Source organism: Zingiber officinale, chromosome 1B (assembly GCF_018446385.1).
Source record: "Zingiber officinale cultivar Zhangliang chromosome 1B, Zo_v1.1, whole genome shotgun sequence".
Classification (NCBI taxonomy): domain Eukaryota; kingdom Viridiplantae; phylum Streptophyta; class Magnoliopsida; order Zingiberales; family Zingiberaceae; genus Zingiber; species Zingiber officinale.
In genome coordinates this window covers 29,387,687-29,407,825 of record NC_055986.1, presented here as the reverse complement: position 1 = coordinate 29,407,825, position 20,139 = coordinate 29,387,687, and the positions used below count along the sequence as shown (strand labels likewise).

The 20,139-nt window shown below is 40.9% G+C and overlaps 1 long non-coding RNA gene and 1 other non-coding gene across 2 annotated transcripts; one reads left to right on the top strand and one right to left on the bottom strand.

Moving 5' to 3' along the window:
- Positions 1 to 1,110: 1,110 nt before the first annotated feature.
- LOC122049906 lies at positions 1,111 to 3,416 on the top strand. Its single transcript, XR_006131193.1, has 2 exons — positions 1,111 to 1,316; positions 3,232 to 3,416. It is a non-coding gene; the product is annotated as an uncharacterized LOC122049906 (long non-coding RNA).
- Positions 3,417 to 12,408: 8,992 nt separating this feature from the next.
- LOC121993255 lies at positions 12,409 to 12,523 on the bottom strand. The gene has a single exon (XR_006115145.1). It is a non-coding gene; the product is annotated as a U5 spliceosomal RNA (small nuclear RNA).
- Between the last annotated feature and the right edge of the window lie 7,616 nt (positions 12,524 to 20,139).

Sequence of the window (20,139 nt, the reverse complement as noted above, 5' to 3'; positions counted from 1 at the left end):
CTTATTATGCTTCATTCTGGGAGATTGAGTTTAGTTCATGTTGCTAGATTAGTTTTTGATTATGATATGATTTATTACTGCGTGGTTGTGAATAAATTGTGATCCAGCCGCATGTGGCTGTGTATATATATCTTGTGTATTATAGATTCGGTCACCGGTACAGGGGAGATTCTGCCGAAATTTTTCGGTAGGAATTTCTCTGAACCGTGATAAATCTAAGTGTCGCTAATAATAGCATAAGTGACACTAGTAAGTAGAGTAGGAGTTAGGTAACGGTCGCCCTTAGAGAGTAGTAGTAAGAAGGGTGGGTTGTTACAAAGCTAGATGCGGAAGCTGTACTAAATAAAACTTTGCTAAACTATTTCCATTTCTTGATTCTATATGCGCTAAGGGGTGTAATCTAAACTATTCATGACATATATTACATCCCCCGATGGTCAAGGAACTGAACTAAGGGGTTTGCAGCTGCTATCAGGCCTCCCAATCGATCGGTGGATCGATTGGAATGGCTTGATCGATCCATTGATCGATCCAGGTGGCTACTGTATGCGGAACTTAGGTTGGATCGATCCCGTGATCAATTCTGTAACGACCTAATTTTCCCTATTTCAAGTTCTAAAAGTCCATAAAAATATTTGGAAATACTTTTAAAATATTCTAGTGATTTTTAGGAATTTTTAGAGTATTTTTACGTAGTTTTTGGAGGTCGTTTAGTAGGGTTACAAAAAGAAAGAAGTTTTAAAAGAAAATGTTGAAGGTGAGATTCGAACCCACGATCTCGGGTCGAACTGACCCAAGCAAAACCGGCCCAACCAGCTGAGCTACACGATTTTTGTTAATCATATATGCAGCGATATATATTTAGCTAGTAGTTAGGAACAGTAAAATAAATTGGAAATAAAAGGGGCGCGGTTGAGAATCGAAGCCCAGACCTGTGGCTTCGAGCAAAACTCAACGGACCAACTGCGCCAGCGGCCTTTGCTGATCAGATATGCAGCGACAAGTATATAAGGTAAAGTTAGAAATGAAAATAACCTAAGGTATAAGATTTAAATCTTATTTCGAAAACCTAAAATTTTCTCTCAAAATTCTTTTCCTCTTCTCCTTGCGTGCGACGGCGCCGCTTCTGCCGAGCGAAGGAAATACGAAGCTTTAGCTTCGTCTCCGGCGGTCGGCGAGGGTTTTTCCCGGTGAGATCTTCACAATCGCGAGTCCCCTTCATCGAGGAGAAGGTGTTGCCGCAAGGGATCACGGGAATCTTTACCTATCCGGAACCCTAGACTTCTCCTTTCCGGTTGTAAGTCCAAGATCGCTCGGTGAGTTGCTTCTCACCTGCAGTAGGAGTTGTTTCGGGTTTTCCGTTTTGATTTTTCCTTGCTTCCGAGGCCTAGCATGAACCCTAGACTTAGTATTTGGGCTGCACAGCAAGTTGCCCTTTCCTTTGCATGAGCATAGCATGTTAAGCTCAAGAAATTGTGTTCTTTGTTCATTTTTAATTCAAAGCACGTTGTAAAGGTTTTTTTTTGGGTTCTTTAGTTTTCTACCGTGAGTCTTATAGGAAGAAGATGAATGATTTAAGTTAAGCATGTAGGATTGTTTTCCTTCTCTAGGTTCTGTGCTTACTGAATTTCCAGCATTTCAGTAGCAATTTCTGCTTCCGTTTTCAGTTCTGTAGCATTTCAGTGTTGTCTCCTTATGCATCTACCTACTGCTCATAAATTCCAGCAAGTTGTTTTCTTTTTGGGCCATGCAGATGGGCATAAACAGCCCTTGATCTTTAGCGTTTCAAGTTAGGTAATCTTGGTTAGATTAGCTTTCTTTTGGCTTTTATCACAGCATGTTTAGAAAGCTTAAAGTTACTTTCTTTTGCTCTTATCACAGCATGTTTAGAAAGATCAAATTAGCTATCTTTTGCTCTCATCACAGCATGTTTAGAAAGTCCAAAGTTGCTTTCTTTTGCCCTATTTTACAGCATGTACAGAAAGTCCAAAGTTGCTTTCTTTTGCCCTATTTTACAGCATGTACAGAAAGCTCAAAGTTGCATTCTTTTGCCCTATTTTACAGCATGTTTAGTAAGTCTAAGTTAGCTTTCTTTTGCTCTATCTTACATCATGTTTAGTAAGTCCAAGTTAGCTTTCTTTTGCTCTATTTTACAGCATGTTTAGAAAGTCCAAGTTGCTTTCTTTTGCTCTATTTTATAGCATGATTAGTAAGTTCAAAGTTGCTTTCTTTTGCTCTATTTTATAGCATGATTAGTAAGCTCAAAGTTGTTTTCATTTGCTATTTTAATAAGCATGAACAACCATGTATTCTAGTGGAAAAATAAGAATCCTATTAAATACTTTAGAAGTATTAACAAGTAAAAGAAAGAAAAAGAAAAGAAAGAGAAAGGCCAAGGCCTTAAGTAAATTCCAAAGTCCAGACTTTAGGGATTTTTGCACACAAGGTGTCTATTAAAATGCCAAGGCATTTAAAGAAGAAGTAATTAAGATTATAAGTATTTTACTTTTAAAGGGCATGTACCGGACACAAGGTCCAAGGGATGGGCTCCAAGTTGCCCCTAGGCACAAGGCCTAGAAGTATCTTAGTAGTTTCGGGATTAGCTACCTCGATTCTTATTAAGAATACGCGCAAAGTGGTACAATCCCGGGCCCAAGAAGAAGTTGATTACTATTTTGAAGTATTAAAGTATAAGTTTTGAAACAAATGAAACAAGCTTCAAATATGTTTAGAATTAGAAAGTTTAGTTTCTTGTTATTTGAAGCATGCAGTAGTAGTTTTATTTGTTTCTTGTTGTTAGATTATTCAGCATGTTTAGCTTTATTTGCTTTCAGCATGCAGTTATAGTTTTATTGGTTTATGAGCATGATTAGCTATACATGTTTAGTATTTCAGTTAGTATGATTCCTTTGCTATGTATGAACATGATTAGCTATACATGTTTAGTATTTCAGCTAGTATGATTCCTTTATTGGTTTATGAGCATGATTAGCTATACATGTTTAGTATTTCAGTTAGTATGATTCCTTTGCTATGTATGAGCATGATTAGCTATACATGTTTAGTATTTTAGTTAGTATGATTCCTTTGCTATGTATGAGCATGAGTAGCTTTACATGTTAGCATTCACTTTTAGCATGTTTTTATTTATATACATGCATATCGAGTTTTTGTGAGTAGATAGCGCTCACTAAGCTTTATGCTTATAGACTGCACTTCCTCCTACTGCAGATAAAGGAAAGGAAAAGATTTAGCAAGGAAGGCGACAAGGTGGTGGTGATAGAGGTGTGTGATGGCTGGACTATGGGGAGATCAAAAGTTTGCTAAGGAATTATCAAGACTTTTCTGTTTAGAGTTCTTTAGTTTCCTTTAAATGTTATTATGAGTTAAGATTGTTATTAAGTTTATTCAGCATTTGTAGTTGAGTTCTACTGTATGGAGTGGTATTGTTGTTTACTATCGGTAGAGTAGTTTCCTCCTTTTATTTGTGATATTATACTGCGTGGTTGTGAAAATATATGTTCCAGCCGCCTGTGGCTGAGTATAGTATGTTTGTATTTTTGATTTGGTCACCGGTACAGGGGAGACTCTGCCGAAATTTTTCGGTAGGGATTCCTCGTGGTTTTTAATTATACCGGTTAAGTAGAGTCAGTAGATAAGTAACGGTCACTCTTAGAGAGTAGTAGTAGTAGTAAGTAGGGTGGTCGTTACAAATTCAGCACGCTACTGTGCTCGTGGCAATATTCTGGATCGATCGGCTGATCGATCCAGACTGGCCAATCGATCTAGTGATCGATCCCAGGGCTTTCTGTTCGCGACAGAAGGCATCCGGATCGATCGGCTGATCGATCCAGGAGCTAACTGTTCATGGTACGAACTTCTCAATAGATCGGCTGATCGATTGGGAAGCCTCCAATCGATCAGCCAATCGATTGGGGTTTCTGATTTCGTACCAGAAGCCTGATTTCAGCACTGTTTCGTGCCTCAATCACACACACTAGTCCTAAGATGACTGGTAAACATTCTAATAACACTAGCTGACATTCTAAGCATGAACACTAACAATCTGAACAGGTCTTTCATGATTCATAACATTGAAATAACTGGAAATGCAGAAAATATCATTGTATGAAAACTAAAGTCTTAGTTTGCTAATTTCCTCCAAGATCTTTGCTCCAGGTTCCTTCCACACACATCTTCATCATTGCATTGACCTCCAGCCTTCGCTAGTCCATCTTTCCTTTACCTTTATCTGCAGTATAAGGAAAAATAGTATCTGTAAGCTTGAGAGCTTAGTAAGAAATCATCTACCTCACAAAACATGCATACGATGCAAATTATGTTTTTAAAACATGCTATTTGAAATACATACTGAATATGCTAAGCATGGCATGGCATACAACACATAGAAGCAAAACTGATCATGGCAATAAAGCTAATTATAAACCATCATATTGTATCAACAGGAAGCTAAACTGATACTAAAGCTAAGCTAAACTAATACTAATCTGATGCTAAAGCTGTACTGAATTCACTTAACTATTTTGTGATGTTTGAAAACTATATTCATAAGTAGATCAAAATAATAATCATGCTGCTGTTTGGGCCCAGCAACTGTACTTATTGTGCGCGTATCCCTAACTAAACCCGGGGTTGCAAATTCCGAATCTAGTAGGGTTTACTAGGTTAGCTGAACCTAGGGACGACTATGGGAGCCCAACCCAATGGATATCTAATCCAGTACAGTGCTACTGAGAAAGTAAAATACTAAACATAGCTAATTATTACTTGTCTTGCTCTTTCTAGGTTATCTGAACCTAGAGCTAGGTTGTCTGAACCTAGAGGCGACTGTGGGAGCCTACCCATTGGACATCTAGTCCTATAAGAGTTGTAGAAAGACTAAATAAGCTGTAAAAATGCTTCTATTGCATTTCTCTAAGCTAACAAAATGCCTAAGTTGCATTTTAACTGGGCTAACAATTTAATCGAACACTTGGTATGCGCTAATTCACATCCCTGGTGTCGAAAATCTACATACTACTAAACTGAAGCATAAAATTCATACGGAAGCTACTTATACTGCAGGTGAGGGGTTTCTTACCACTTGCGCTAGTTTTCTTACGAATCTAGTCGCTAGTTTTCCGGTGGAGACGATCTTCTCGACGATTCTCTTACGTCCACGCGTTCTTCTCGCGGAGAGAAACGTCCTCGTGTCGGAGTCGTCGCCGGAAGGTGTCCTTGAAGCCCTAGGAAAGGAACCCTAGGTTTGTTCTTGTGGTTGGCGCCGAGAGAAGAAGAGGAGAAGGGGGTGGCGTGGGTGAGGGTTTGAGGAGGAGAAAAGTTACGTTAAAATAACTCTTCACTTATTAATTCCTTATTTATATTAAGTGGATAATTTCGCCCAACTATAATATAAATTTAATTGATTCCCTTTCCTTTCAGCACGGCCCTGCTGGGTTCACTTGGTTACTAAAGCTATCTATAAGTCGTAGGACCCAATAGGTCTCGGGTTCAATTCCCGCTTAGGCCATTTTACGTTTCTATTTATTTTTGCTACTTCCGCTACTCTAAAAATTCTATAAAAATATTCTAAATTTCCAGAAAAATCATAGAATATTTCTAAAATGATTTTGAGAATTTTCGGGCGTTATAATCCCCCATACCTTATAAAAAGTTCATCCTCGAACTTAGAATAACTCTGGGTACTTCTGTCTCATACTGGTTTCTGTCTCCCAAGTTGCCTCTTCTGCTGTGTGATTTTGCGAAGTGACTTTTACTAATGGTATCTCCTTGTTCCGCAATTTCTTAACTGCTCGATCTACTATCTGAGTAGGCCGACTGTCATAGCTGAGGTCTTCGCGGACTTGTACCAGCTGGGGCTCAATCACCTGGGTGGCATCTGGGATATGCTTCTTCAGCATAGCGACATGAAATACATTATGAATAGCTGACATTTCCTAGGGTAGCTCTAGCTCATATGCCATCTTGCCAACTCTCCTGCTGATAAGGTATGGTCCCACATATCTGGGACTTAGTTTGCCCTTCTTCCCAAAACGCATTACTCCCTTCATGGGAGCTACTCTGAGGAACACTGAATCCCCAACTGAAAACTCTAAGGGTCTGTGCCGTGTATCAGCATAGCTTTTCTGGCGGCTCTGTATCTGCTACTAGATTTGTCTGAAGCTCTAGTTCTTTCTGTTCACCACTCTCATACCAACAGATTGGAGATCTACACCTCCGCCCATAGAGAGCCTCGTAAGGTGTCATACCGATCGTGGCCTGATAGCTGTTGTTGTATGTAAATTCTGCTAAACTCAGATATTTGCACCAACTTCCTTTGAAATCTAGGGCACATACTCGGAGCATATCTTCGAGTACCTGATTTACTCACTCCGTCTGTCCATCTGTCTGAGGATGGAAGGCTGTGCTGAACTTTAACTTCGTGCCCAATGCTGACTGTACACACTCCTATCTGTCTGAAATAATGGTTCGTGGGACTCCATGTAGTCTGACAATCTCCTTGAGATACAACTGAGCTAACTGTTCCATGGAGTAGGATATCCTGATAGCTAAGAAGTGGGCTGATTTAGTCAACCTGTCGACTATTACCCAGATGGTATCAAAACCATTCGTGGTTCTGGGTAATCCCACTATGAAATCCATAGAAATGTCTTCCCACTTCCATTCTGGGATCTGAATGGGCTGCAGAACTCCTCCTGACATATCGAGCGATGTCTCTCTTCATCCCAGGCCACCAAAAACGTTTCTTCAAGTCCTGGTACATTTTGGTGGAGCCAGGATGCATCACATAGGGAGTCTTGTGAGCCTCATCTAAAATCTTTCTTCGTAGTTCCTCCTGATCTGGAACGCATAATCTGTCACCAAAGTATAATACCCCGCTATCTGATATTCTGAACTCTCCACCTTCTGATTCTGCTATCCCTTACTTGATTTTCTGAATTTCAGGATCTTGTTCCTGAGCTGTCTGTATGTCACAAGCAAGGTAGACTCTAATGTCATAGTAGAGAGCTGTCCAACTATGAGTTCGAGACTGAAATCTGTGATCTCTTTCTGTAGGGAACGGTAATAAGGTAGCACTGGACTTTCTGCTAAGTGCATCTGCTACCCTATTGGCTTTCCCTGGGTGGTAGAGGATGTCTATATCGTAGTCTTTGACCAGCTCTAGTCATCCGCGCTGTCGCATATTCAGATCCTTCTGAGTGAAGAAGTACTTTAAACTCTGATGATCTGTATACACTCTGCACTGAGCTCCATACAAGTAATGTCTCCAAATTTTGAGAGCGAACACCACTGCTGCAAGCTCAAGGTCATGAGTAGGGTAGAATTTTTCTGGAGGCATAGGCGATTACCTTGCCATCTTGCATCAAGCTCCTAGTCCCAACTTAGAGGCATCACTATATATATCAAAGCTATCCGTGTTCTCTGTAGAGTCGAATAGGTGCACCGGTCAATCTCCTCTTTAGCTCGCTAAAGTTGTCAGATCCTCTATCCACTAAAATTTTCTTTTCTTTGGTAAGAGGTGGGGAGGCTATCACGAGAAGTCCTCTCACGAATTTTCTGAATAACTTTAATCCCGAGCTTCGATCTCACCGGCGTTCTTGGGTCTTTTCCAGTTCTATCTTACTAGGGTCTACCATGATGCCATCCTTTGAGATGATGTGACCCAGGACACCGATCCAACTAAAATTCACATTTTGTGAACTTGGCATACAACTAGTTACCAAGGGTAATACTATTTTAGGTGCTGCATGTTCTTCCCGAGTTCACGAATAGATAAAGATGTCATCGATGAATAACGATAACGAACTTATCTAAGTATTCTCTGAATACTCTCATGAGGTCCATGAAAGTAGTTGGAGCATTTGTCACACCAAAGGGCATGACTACGAACTCGTAATGTCCGTATCTAGTCCTGAATGTTGTCTTGGATATATCCCTTCTTTAACTTTCACTGATGATAACTTGATCCGAGGTCTATCTTAGAGAACACTGCTGCTCCTTTTAGTGATCGAACAGGTCATCTATTCGGGGAAGAGGATACTGTTCTTGATGGTGACTTGATTCAATGCCCGGTAATCATACAGGCGCATGCTCCCGTCCTTCTTCTTCACGAACAATACAGCGCTCCCCATGGTGAGTGACTAGGACGATGAAACCCTTGTCAAGCGGCTCACGTAGTTGCTCATGAAGTTCCTTCATTCTGCTGAGCCATGCGGTGAGGTGCTTTGGAAATAGGATTGGTACGAATGAGCTCTATCTCAAATTCAATCTCACCTGGTGCTAGGCCCGTAACTCTTCAGGGAAGGCTCTTTGGGTAGTCACATACGACTTACTCGACTCGCTAGCCGTTGGTCCTTGTCCCGACCGGTATCGACTCCGTGTTCTAAAAATCCTGTACATCCCGAATCCATTAATCTCGTTCTTTGATAGGAGAGAAACTTTTGGCCTTTCTCTTGGGTTCTCCGATGAACTCGAACTGCGCTGCTTAAGGTTGGAATCGACTTTCTCTTATGGCACTCTATGGAAGCACCGTGTCGATCAAGAAGTCCATTCAAGATGACATCGTAGTCATCATATTTAGCACTATCGATCACAAAGAGTTCTCTCGCTATAATGACTAGCACCGCCTCGAGCTGCCAGTGGTGGACGCCATAATTTCTCCGAAGGTAATGTCCGAACGCCACTCGAGTACCTCTAGGGTATCGCTAACTTCTCAAAGAAATGCCCGATATATAAGAATGGGTTGCCCGATGTCGAATAAGACGCAGTTGTACTTTTGTAAAATACTAATCGACACAGAATAACCGCCGAGGCATTTGCTATGTCCTCTCCGTGAGTGAGTAAATCCTCGTATTGGTCGAGTGGAGGGCTTCTAGTCTACCTGGCTGATCTGGGACCATCTAAAGCGGCTGCATCGATGATGTAATCGAGCCGGTGGCCTCCATCAGAATCGACGTGGTTGAGGAAACTGGTCTTGTTTGGGCCTTCGCTAGCCATATGTCCTTCCGTCCACACTCAAAGCATCCTCGTGTGCCCTTACGACAAACTCAGGTGGAATTTCCCACAAGTAGCACACTTTGGATAATCGTTGTTTGCTAGCTGGTCCTCCTTTTGGGTAACTCCTGGTTTGCGCTTGTTGCGGAGTTCCTTCCGATAGAGTCGTGGCCTCTGTTATTTCGAGTACAGAGCCTCCTTGACCTTTCGACTCGAGAGAACTTTCTTCTGCTGCTTGATATTTGCTGGTAGTGCTCGGTGGTCAAAGCACCGCTAACTAGTTCTTCGTGGTTTGCGGCCTATGAATGCCGCCACCACGTTCATTGCTATTTTCGCCTCAGATCTTGAGCATCAACCGAACTCGCTCTTTTTCTGTGCGACTAGTTTAGGGCATAGGCGAGCCAATTGTTGAATTTCTTCACGGCTTCCTCCACCGAAAGGTTGCCTGGCGAAACTCGGTGAACTCGTCGGAGTGGCGGTTCGTGACCCGCATGTGAAAGAACTCCTCAAAGAATTCTTTCTCAAAGTCGCCCCATGTCATCTGGTTCACTAGGCGCTTCGCAATTCTCTCCCACCATATCGTGTGCATCTCCCTCAAGCGAAAGAGGCGACTTCACCTTCTCCTGCGGTTCGCCATCCAAGCTCCATCGATTCTCCAGATTTTGAACCAGCTTGAGCATCCCATGGTTCACCGGTGCCCGAGAAATCGCTTGACTCTCCGCCTTTGGATCGATAGGCTTCTTCTTGCCTCATCTGGGCCTCTGGTGGTGTAATGGATGGTGGAACCTCTAAGACTCTTGCGTTGCTAAGTTTGGTTAGGGTGACTGTGGGAGTACTGTGATAGCCTTTAAGGTGGCTATCTCCTTGTTCTTATTCAACTAGTCATGCTCTGCCGGCCTGAGAGAGCAACCTCCTTACCACCGCTCACGCCTGCTGAGTGCCTTCTAGCTTAGGCCCGTCCTCGTGCCATCTCTAAAGGAACAAAGGACATACATAACTAAAGCATCATGTTTACCTAGCTAATACTATCATGTTAGTTACTAACACAGATAAGAATACTCTAGTTATCTAAAAACATGAAAGCAATAAACATAACAAAGTGAGAGGTATTCTTACTTGGAAGCTGCAGGTTCAATGCTGATGTGTGTGTAGGAAGTATGGAAGCTGCTCTGATACCACTCTGTAACGACCCGCCCTCTACTAACTAAGCTGTAAGGCCGGACCATCACATTATGTTGTGCTAAGCTATATCCATGACCATTACTAAGTCTAGATGCGGAAGCAGTACTAAATAAAACTTTGCTAAACTATTTCCATTTCTTGATTCTATATGCGCTAAGGGGTGTAATATAAACTATTCATGACATATATTATATCCCCCAATGGTCAAGGAACTGAACTAAGGGGTTTGTAGCTGCTATCAGGCCTCCCAATCGATCGGTGGATCGATTGGAATGGCTTGATCGATCCATTGATCAATCCAGGTGGCTACTATATGCGGAACTTAGGTTGGATCGATCCCGTGATCGATTCAGCACGCTACTGTGCTCGTGGCAATATTCTGGATCGATCGGCTGATCGATCCAGACTGGCCAATCGACAGAAGGCATCCGGATCGATCGGCTGATCGATCCAGGAGCTTACTGTTCGCAGTACGAACTTCTCAATCGATCGGCTGATCGATTGAGAAGCCTCCAATCGATTGGCCGATCGATTGGGGTTTCTGATTTCGTACCAGAAGCCTGATTTCAGCACTATTTCGTGCCTCAATCACACATACAAGTCCTAAGATGACTGGTAAACATTCTAATAACACTAACTGACATTCTAAGCATGAACACTAACAATCTGAACAGGTCTTTCATGATTCATAACATTAAAATAACTGGAAATGCGGAAAATATCATTGTATGAAAACTAAAGTCTTAGTTTGCTAATTTCCTCCAAGATCTTTGCTCCAGGTTCCTTCCACACACATCTTCATCATTGCATTGACCTCCAGCCTCCGCTAGTCCATCTTTCCTTTACCTTTATCTGCAGTATAAGGAAAAATATTATCTGTAAGCTTGAGAGCTTAGCAAAAACCATCTACCTCACAAAACATGCATACGATGCAAATTATATTTTTAAAACATGCTATTTGAAATACATACTGAATATGCTAAGCATGGCATGACATACAACACATAGAAGCAAAACTGATCATGGCAATAAAGATAATTATAAACCATCATGTTGTATCAACAGGAAGCTAAACTGATACTAAAGCTAAGCTAAGCTAATACTAATTTGATGCTAAAGCTGTACTGAATTCACATAACTATTTTGTGATGTTTGAAAACTATATTCATAAGTAGATCAAAATAATAATCATGCTGCTGTTTGGGCCCGGCAACTGTACTTGTTGTGCGCGCATCCCTAACTAAACCCGAGGTTACAAATTCTGAATCTAGTAGGGTTTACTAGATTAGCTGAACCAAGGGACGACTATGGGAGCCCAACCCAATGGATATCTAATCCAGTACAGTGCCACTGAGAAAGTAAAATACTGAACATAGCTAATTATTACTTGTCTTGCTCTTTCTAGGTTATCTGAACCTAGAGCTAGGTTGTCTGAACCTAGAGGCGACTGTGGGAGCCTACCCATTGGACATCTAGTCCTATAAGAGCTGTAGCAAGACTAAATAAGCTGTAAAAAAGCTTCTATTGCATTTCTCTAAGCTAACAAAATGCCTAAGTTGCATTTTAACTGGGCTAACAATTTAATCGAACACTTGGTATGCGCTAATTCGCATCCCTGGTGCCGAAAATCTACATACTACTAAATTGAAGCATAAAATTCATACGGAAGCTACTTATACTGCAGGTGAGGGGTTTCTTACCTCTTGCGCTAGTTTTCTTACGAATCTAGTCGCTAGTTTTCCGGTGGAGACGATCTTCTCGACGATTCTCTTGCGTCCACGCGTTCTTCTCGCGGAGAGAAACGTCCTCGTGTCGGAGTCGTCGCCGGAAGGTGTCCTTGAATCCCTAGGAAAGGAACCCTAGGTTTGTTCTTGTGGTTGGCGCCGAGAGAAGAAGAGGAGAAGGGGGCGGCGTGGGTGAGGGTTTGAGGAGGAGAAAAGTTACGTTAAAATAACTCTTCACTTATTAATTCCCTGTTTATATTAAGTGGATAATTTCGCCTAACTCTAATATAAATTTAATTGATTCCTTTTCCTTTCAACACGGCCCTGCTGGGTTCACTTGGTTACTAAAGCTGTCTATAAGTCGTAGGACCCAATAGGTCCCGGGTTCAATTCCCGCTTAGGCCATTTTACGTTTCTATTTATTTTTGCTACTTCCGCTACTCTAAAAATTTCATAAAAATATTCTAAAATTTTAGAAAAATCATAGAATATTTCTAAAATGATTTTGAGAATTTCGGGCGTTACATTTTTAGTGAAAATTACACGGTATTCTTTTAAAAAAAGGTGAAAGAATAATTCACTTTGTGCTTATCACACAGCTACATGTTTTATTATGATGCGACCATGAACCAATTTATAATGTCCTCTATAGGAAGCTCACCATGCACAAGCAATGTGGGACTAAACAGTAGCCAAATTAATCACCCCTAAAATGTTGAACCTTCCCCCTCTTTGCAACTGTAACGACCACCCTTCTTACTACTACTACTACTTTCTAAGGATGACCGTTACTTAACTACTAACTCTACATAACCGGTATGATCGAAACCACGATGAGTCTCTACCGAAAAATTTCGGCAGCATCTCCCCTATACCGGTGACCATAAAATGAGATACATACATAGTATACTTCAGCCACAGGTGGCTGGAACATATATCAAACAACCACACAGTTCATATATAACCAAAATAATCAACTCTCGCAAAGCACGATAAAACGATCCATAGAATAGCATGTACAAGTTCTAAATTCTTTTAACAATTTGACGAAAATAGTCTTAATAAATTCTTGGCAAATCCCTAGATCTCTCCATAGTCCAGGCATCACACATCATCGAACACCTCCTTGTCACCTTCCTTTGCTAAAACTTTCCTTTCCTTTATCTGCAATAAGAGGAAATGCAAACTATAAGCAAATGCTTAGTAAGCGCAATCTAACTCACAAAAACATGAATGTGCATGTATACAAGAAGAAACTAGAAACTGAATGCTCTAAAATAAAGCATATATAGCTACTCATGTTAATCTAATAGCAATAAAGATTACTCATGCCCAACTAATAGCAAAGCAATAAAATTAGCATACTCGTGACATACAAGAATAAAAACTACATGCTGGAAGATAAAGCTAATCATGCTAAATAACTACTCAGGAAACAAATACAACTAATACTGCATTCTTCGAATTAAAAGAAGCTAAACTTGCTGACTCTAAACATAAGTGAAGTTTGTTTCATTTGTTTCAAAACTCATACTTTAATACTTCAAAATAATAATCCACTTTCTTCTTGGGCCCAGGCGTAGTACCAAAGAGCGCTCCCTAATAGAGACTGTGGTAGCGAGCCACTAGTTCTACGAGGATAAAGACCTCGGTCTTACCAGGGCCAAGACCTCGGAATTGGTCACCTGGATTTATTTAACGACAACCTCGGAAGTCGGGTACTAGCCTTTCTTTAAAATAAAATACTTGTTATCTTTTAATATTCTTATATTAAAACGCCTTGGCATTTCTTTGAGCACTTGGTGTGCTACTGATCCCAATTCTTAAACTTAGGGATCCTATTAAGACCTTGGTCTCTCTTTCTTATAACTACTTAAACCTCTAAGGATTTAATAGAACTCTTATTTTTTTTTCCACTTACATGCAAATCCTAGAGTTTTTTTTATAGAGCAACAAGATTCTTTAAGCATATATCAACAGAATAAATCAAAGGAAAGCAAACCTAACTTCTTTAAGCATGCTACAACAGATATAATTCAAAGGAAAACTGAATCTGACTTCTTTAAGTATGCTACAACAGAATTAAATAAAGGAAACCACATCTGAATTCCTTAAGCATGCTATGTCAGAATTAAAAAAAAGGGAAGCAAATCTAAATTCTTTAAGCATGCTTCAAAATAAGAAACAAAGAATCTACACTGCTAAAGGAGATAAACTGCAATGCTACAAAATGCAAAAATCTGCAATGCTACAAAATGCAAAAATCTGCACTGCTTCAAAATGAAAAAATCTGCACTTAATGGGTCTACACTTCTAAGCTGTTTCCAACAAGGCAAAGCATGAGGAAAAGATGCTGCTACTATCAGAAATTTCTACGTAAAGATAGCAATATACTAGGACATACACTTAACAAACCTACACCTTCTAAATTACTTCTAGCAAAGCAAAGCATAAGGAAGAGGTAATCACTGCTGCTATCAAAAGTTAACCCATGATATACTAAAGCATGCACTCAGTAGGTCTACATATTCTGATTCGTTTCCAGCAAAGCAAGGCATAAGGTAAGAATGCTATTACTATAAAAGAAATTGCTACATAAAGATGATGGAATGCTTGAATCTGCTGAAATTTAAAACTTAGGTAAAGCTTGATACCTATATAAAGCTTATACTTCTATAGGGCAATAGAGATCCTTAGGCATGTTACATTCATGACTCAAACTGAAATACTACACTATAAACTCAAACCGAACATCAATTATTCTATTAAGAAATGCATTGGTAGATTTCTATTAAGAACATGCTATTAAAAGGGTGATTGCTATGTGCCACGGCAAGGGAACCAAAGAAAGAGTTGCTACTATAAACAATTGATACTGTGAACTTAAAATCCTAATTGTTCTTCATGCTCTTTGCCTAGAACAATAAAATCCGAAATCCAGCTACAAAGCTTGAGGTAAACTGCCTGCATGCTTAAACTTTACCATTCATGTTCTTCCTTGAACCTCACGGCAGCAAACCCAGCCCACAATCTTCACAGAGAATTCGAAAACAAAAGGAATAAGAACCCGAAACTATCCTACTGCAAGTGAGTAGCAACTTTACCTTAGGTTTTCTTGGACTTACAGGCGGAAAGGAAGCACTAGGGTTTCGGGAGAACTCGAGCTCTCGGTGATTCCTTTGTGTCAGCGTGCTCCCCTCGACGAGACGACCGAGAAGGTGTGAAGACCTCACGGAAAAAGGTGCTCTCTGGCCGCCGGAGACGTGCCCTAAGTGTGGCTTCGTTTCCGCCCGAGAGGAGAAGCGCCGTCGCAAGAGAGGAGAGGAAAGGTTTTTGGTCTCGGGAAAAATTAAGCCCTCTTTTGTAACTAGGGTTTTTTTTTATTAAATACTATACCTTAAATATTTGTTGCTCTTTCCTTATTCAGCAACGGCCGCATGAACACTTGGTCAGCTGGGTTTTGACCGAGTCAAAGGTCGCGAGTTCGATTCCTCAGCCGCGCCCTTTTTATTTCAATTTATTTTCGATTTCCTTACTGCTTAAATATATTTTATTTCCCTATTTGATCATCACGCCCGCTTGGGTTTCCTGGTCAGCTGGATTCGCTTAAGACATTAGTTCGGCCGGAGGTCACGGGTTCGAATCTCGGCTTGGACATTTTTTTGTCGAAACTTCTTTCGTTTAGTAAAAATATCAAACAACCTCCAAAAATTGTATAAAAATACTCTAAAAATTTCTAAAAATCCCTAGAATATTTCTATAGCATTTTTAAATATTTTTAAATTACTTTTAGGACTCGAATTGAGGAAATTTGGATTGTTACAATTCCCCATACCTTATAAAAAGTTCATCCTCGAACTTAGAATAACTCTGGATATTTCTTTCTCATACTGTCCTCACGCTCCCAATTAACTTCCTCGTGCTTCTAATTCTGCCAGATGACCTTCATTAATGGCACTTCTTTATTCCTTAGTCTCTTAACTGCTCTGTCCACTATTTGTGTAGGTCTGCTCTCATAGCTAAGATCCTCCTGGATCTGCACAGACTGAGGCTGAATCACTTGGCTAGGGTCGTGGAGACACTTCTTTAGCATGGAGACATGAAATACGTTATGTATTGCTGACATGTCCTGTGGTAAATCCAGCTTGTAAGCTACTTTCCCAATCCTTTCTGTGATCAGGTAAGGTCCTACGTAGCGGGGACTTAATTTGCCCTTCTTGCCAAATCTCATCACTCCCTTCATAGGAGCGACTTTGAGAAAAACTGAATCCCCTATTTGGAACTCAAGTGGCCTACGACGTGTGTCAGCATAACTCTTCTGTCTACTCTATGTAGTCTCAATTCTCTGTCTAATCTTCTAAATAGCCTGAGTAGTCTCATCTATCAGCTCTGTCTGAATGCCCAGCTCCACTTCCATTTCTTTTCTTTCACTTGCTTCTTGCCAGAACATGGGTGATCTGCACTTTCTGCCATACAACGCCTCATATGATGACATCTTGATGGTAGCTTGATAACTATTGTTGTAGGAAAATTAAGCTAAGCACAGATACTTGTACCAACTTCCCTTGAAATCTAGCGCACAAGCTCTGAGCATATCTTCTAGGATCTGATTTACTCGTTCTGTCTGTCCATCAGTCTGAGGATGGAAGGTTGTGCTGAACTTGAGTTTAGTGCCTAGTGCATTCTGAACACACTCCCAAAAGTGAGAGGTGAAACGTCCATCTCTATCAGAAACAATAGATTTAGGAACTCCGTGATGTCTGATCACCTCCTTAACATACAGCTGTGTCAACTGCTCTATAGAGTGGGACACCTTGATGGCTAGAAAATGAGCAGATTTGGTCAATCGGTCCACTATTACCCATATCACGTCATATCCATTCGTGGTTCTCGAAAGACCTGTTATAAAGTCCATGGATATGTCTCCCCACTTCCACTCTGGTATTGGAAGGGGCTGTAGAACTCCTCCTGGTCTCTAGTTCTCTGCTTTGACTCTCTGACATGTCAGGCAGGTACTGACATATTTAGCTACATCTCTTTTGAGTCCAGACCACCAGAACCTCTGTTTCACATCTTGGTACATCTTGGTAGAACCAGGATGCATGGAGTAGGGTGTACTATGAGCTTCCTCTAAAATCTTCCTTCTTAATTCCTCATCGTTGGGGACACAAAGGCGGTTCCCCTGATAAAGAACTCCACTGTTTGATACTCGAAACTCTGTATCTTCTTCTTTCTGTATCCCTTGCTTGATCTTCTAGATGTCTGGATCTTCACTCTACTTTCTCTGTATATCCTCAAGCAAGGTAGACTCTAAGGTCAATGCAGAGAGTTGCCCTTCAACAATTTTGATTCCAAAATCTGACAACTCCTTCTGCAGTGGCAGGACTAATGATGACAAAGACATCAGGAATGCACTGGATTTTCTGCTTAGTGCATCTGCCACTTTGTTAGCTTTGCCTGGGTGGTAGAAGATTTCACAGTCATAGTCTTTGACCAACTCTAGCCACCTGCGTTGTCTCATGTTTAAGTCTTTCTGGGTGAAGAAATACTTAACTCATGGTCGACTCTCCATACAGAAACAGAGTCCAAAGTATACCCGCTTATTTCGACCAAATGAGATCATGAGTGGGGTAGTTCTTCTCATAATCTTTGAGTTGTCTGGAAGCATAAGCTATAACTTTTCCTTCTTGCATGAGTACAGCACCTAGGCCCATCTTGGAAGCATCACTGTAGATGTCAAAACTCTTGTCACTTTCTGGAACTATCAGAATAGGAGCACTGGTTAATCTCTTCTTCAATGCTTGGAAACTCTGCTCACATTTGTCTGACCATTCAAACCTCTTGTTCTTCCTAGTTAGGGTCGTTAGTGGGGAAGCTATCCTGAAAAAGTCATTCATAAATTTCTTGTAGTACCCAGCTAAACCAAGGAAGCTTCTGATCTCCCTAGCATTCTTGGATCTACTCCAATTGTTGACCGCTTCTATTTTCGCAGGATCCACTTGGATGCCTTCTTTAGAAATAATGTGACGTAGAAACGCCACCTGATTTAACCAGAACTCGCACTTCGAGAATTTGGCATAAAGTTATTTCTGCTGTAGGGTCTGCAGGACTATTCTCAAGTGCGTGTCATGCTCCTCTGGGGTTCTGGAATAGACTAAAATGTCATCGATGAACACGATAACAAATTTGTCAAGGTATTCTCTGAACACTCTGTTCATTAAGTCCATGAAGACTGCAGGTGCATTAGACACACCAAATGGCATGACTATAAATTTGTAGTGTCCATATTCTGTCTGAGCTGTGTATATCACTTTCTTTCACTTCCACTAATGGTACCCAGACGCGTCTATCTTGGAGAACACTGTTGCCCTTTCAATTGATCAAATAAAGTCGCCGATTCTGGGTACTTGTTTTGATTGTCACTTTGTTCAGCGCTCTATATGCATAGATCCATCCTTCTTCTTGACAAACAACACAGGAGCTCCATGGTGAATGACTAGGCGGATGGTGTCAGCCTCCAAGTTGTTCTTGTAACTCTTCAACTCTGCTGGAGACATTCGATGCGGTGCTTTTGAAATTGGACCAGTAACTCCACTTCTCTATTGGGAGGTAGTCCGGTAGCTCTTGGAAACTCCGATACCGCAACTATCCGAACTTCTTCTGCTTGGGTCGTCCTTTTTGTCTCGCTTAATTGCCTAGGGGACGCCCTTGCCCTATCTTGATTGGCTTGAGTTGCGTTTGTTGTGCCTTGATGTTGTTCAATAGTGCTCGACTAATGCCACACCAACCCCTCAGTGGTGAGTTCCACTACTCACCATTAAGTGCTATCATCGGTCTCAAGATCTCAGAGCATCTCCTCGTTCCTTCCCGTGCTTACTAGCTCTAGATAGAGACGAGCAGGCTAGCCTATTGAATCTTTTAAGCGCTTCTTCTCTGGGTCACCTTGTGCAATTTTATAAACTCTTCATAGGGCTTATTGGATCCATTGGGGAAGAATTCTTTGAAACTTGAGTCAATCCACTCATCGATTGACTACTCTCTTGCTCTTAACTATCTCTCTCCCACCACATACGAGCATTTCGATATGGCGGAAGAGGCACACTTGACCTTCTCGACTTCGCCAGAAGCTCCATCGGTCTCTAATTACTGAACCAAGCCTGGGTATCCGTGTCTCGATCGACTGAGAAGTTTTCGGCTTCGATTTAATGACGTCGATGCTTCTTGTCTTCTATGGGGACTTGGGGACTTCAGTAGTGGAACCTCAGCACCACCGGAGTCTCCACATTGATAGTTGGAGGGTGAGAGGGATCACGATTCGCCATCATGTTGACGATCACTTGTTGCTACTCCGCTTGTCTCCGAGTTGAACAACAACCGGATTAGGTTCATTGTTCAGCTCTTCTTGCTCTCCGTGCTTGATTCTGTCTGGTGCGAGACGCGCCCTTTGACATCTCGTCATGCGGAAAACTTGAAATCATCACTATACTTTCTAGATATATCTTACTTAAGCATGATTCTTGACTTTAAACACATATAGGTACTTCTTCTAAACATTTCTCTATCCGCTAGCATAAACATACATTCTTACTAGAGCGACAAGGTTGGTGTGATATGCTTTCATTACTCAACCACCTTCTTACTACTACTTTTAAGGATGACCGCTCTAACTACTAACTACTATAGAAGGATCGAAACCATGATAAGTCTCTATTTTACATCTTGTCCCTGCGGTGACCATACAATGAGATACAAACATAGTATACTTCACGGCGGTAGCTGAACATATATCAAACAACCACGCAGTTCATATATAACCAAAATAATCAACTCTCCCAAAGCACGATAAAACGATCCATAGAATAGCATGTACAAGTTCTAAATTCTTTTAACAATTTAATGAAAATAGTCTTAATAAATTCTTTGCAAATCCCCAGATCTCTCCATAGTCCAGGCATCACACATCATCGAACACCTCCTTGTCACCTTCCTTTGCTAAAACTTTCCTTTCCTGTATCTGCAATAAAAGGAAATACAAACTATAAGCAAATGCTTAGTAAGCGCAATCTAACTCACAAAAACACGAATGTGCATGTATACAAGAAGAAACTAGAAATTGAATGCTCTAAAATAAAGCATATATAGCTACTCATGTTAATCTAATAGCAATAAAGATTACTCATGCCCAACTAATAGCAAAGCAATAAAATTAGCATACTCG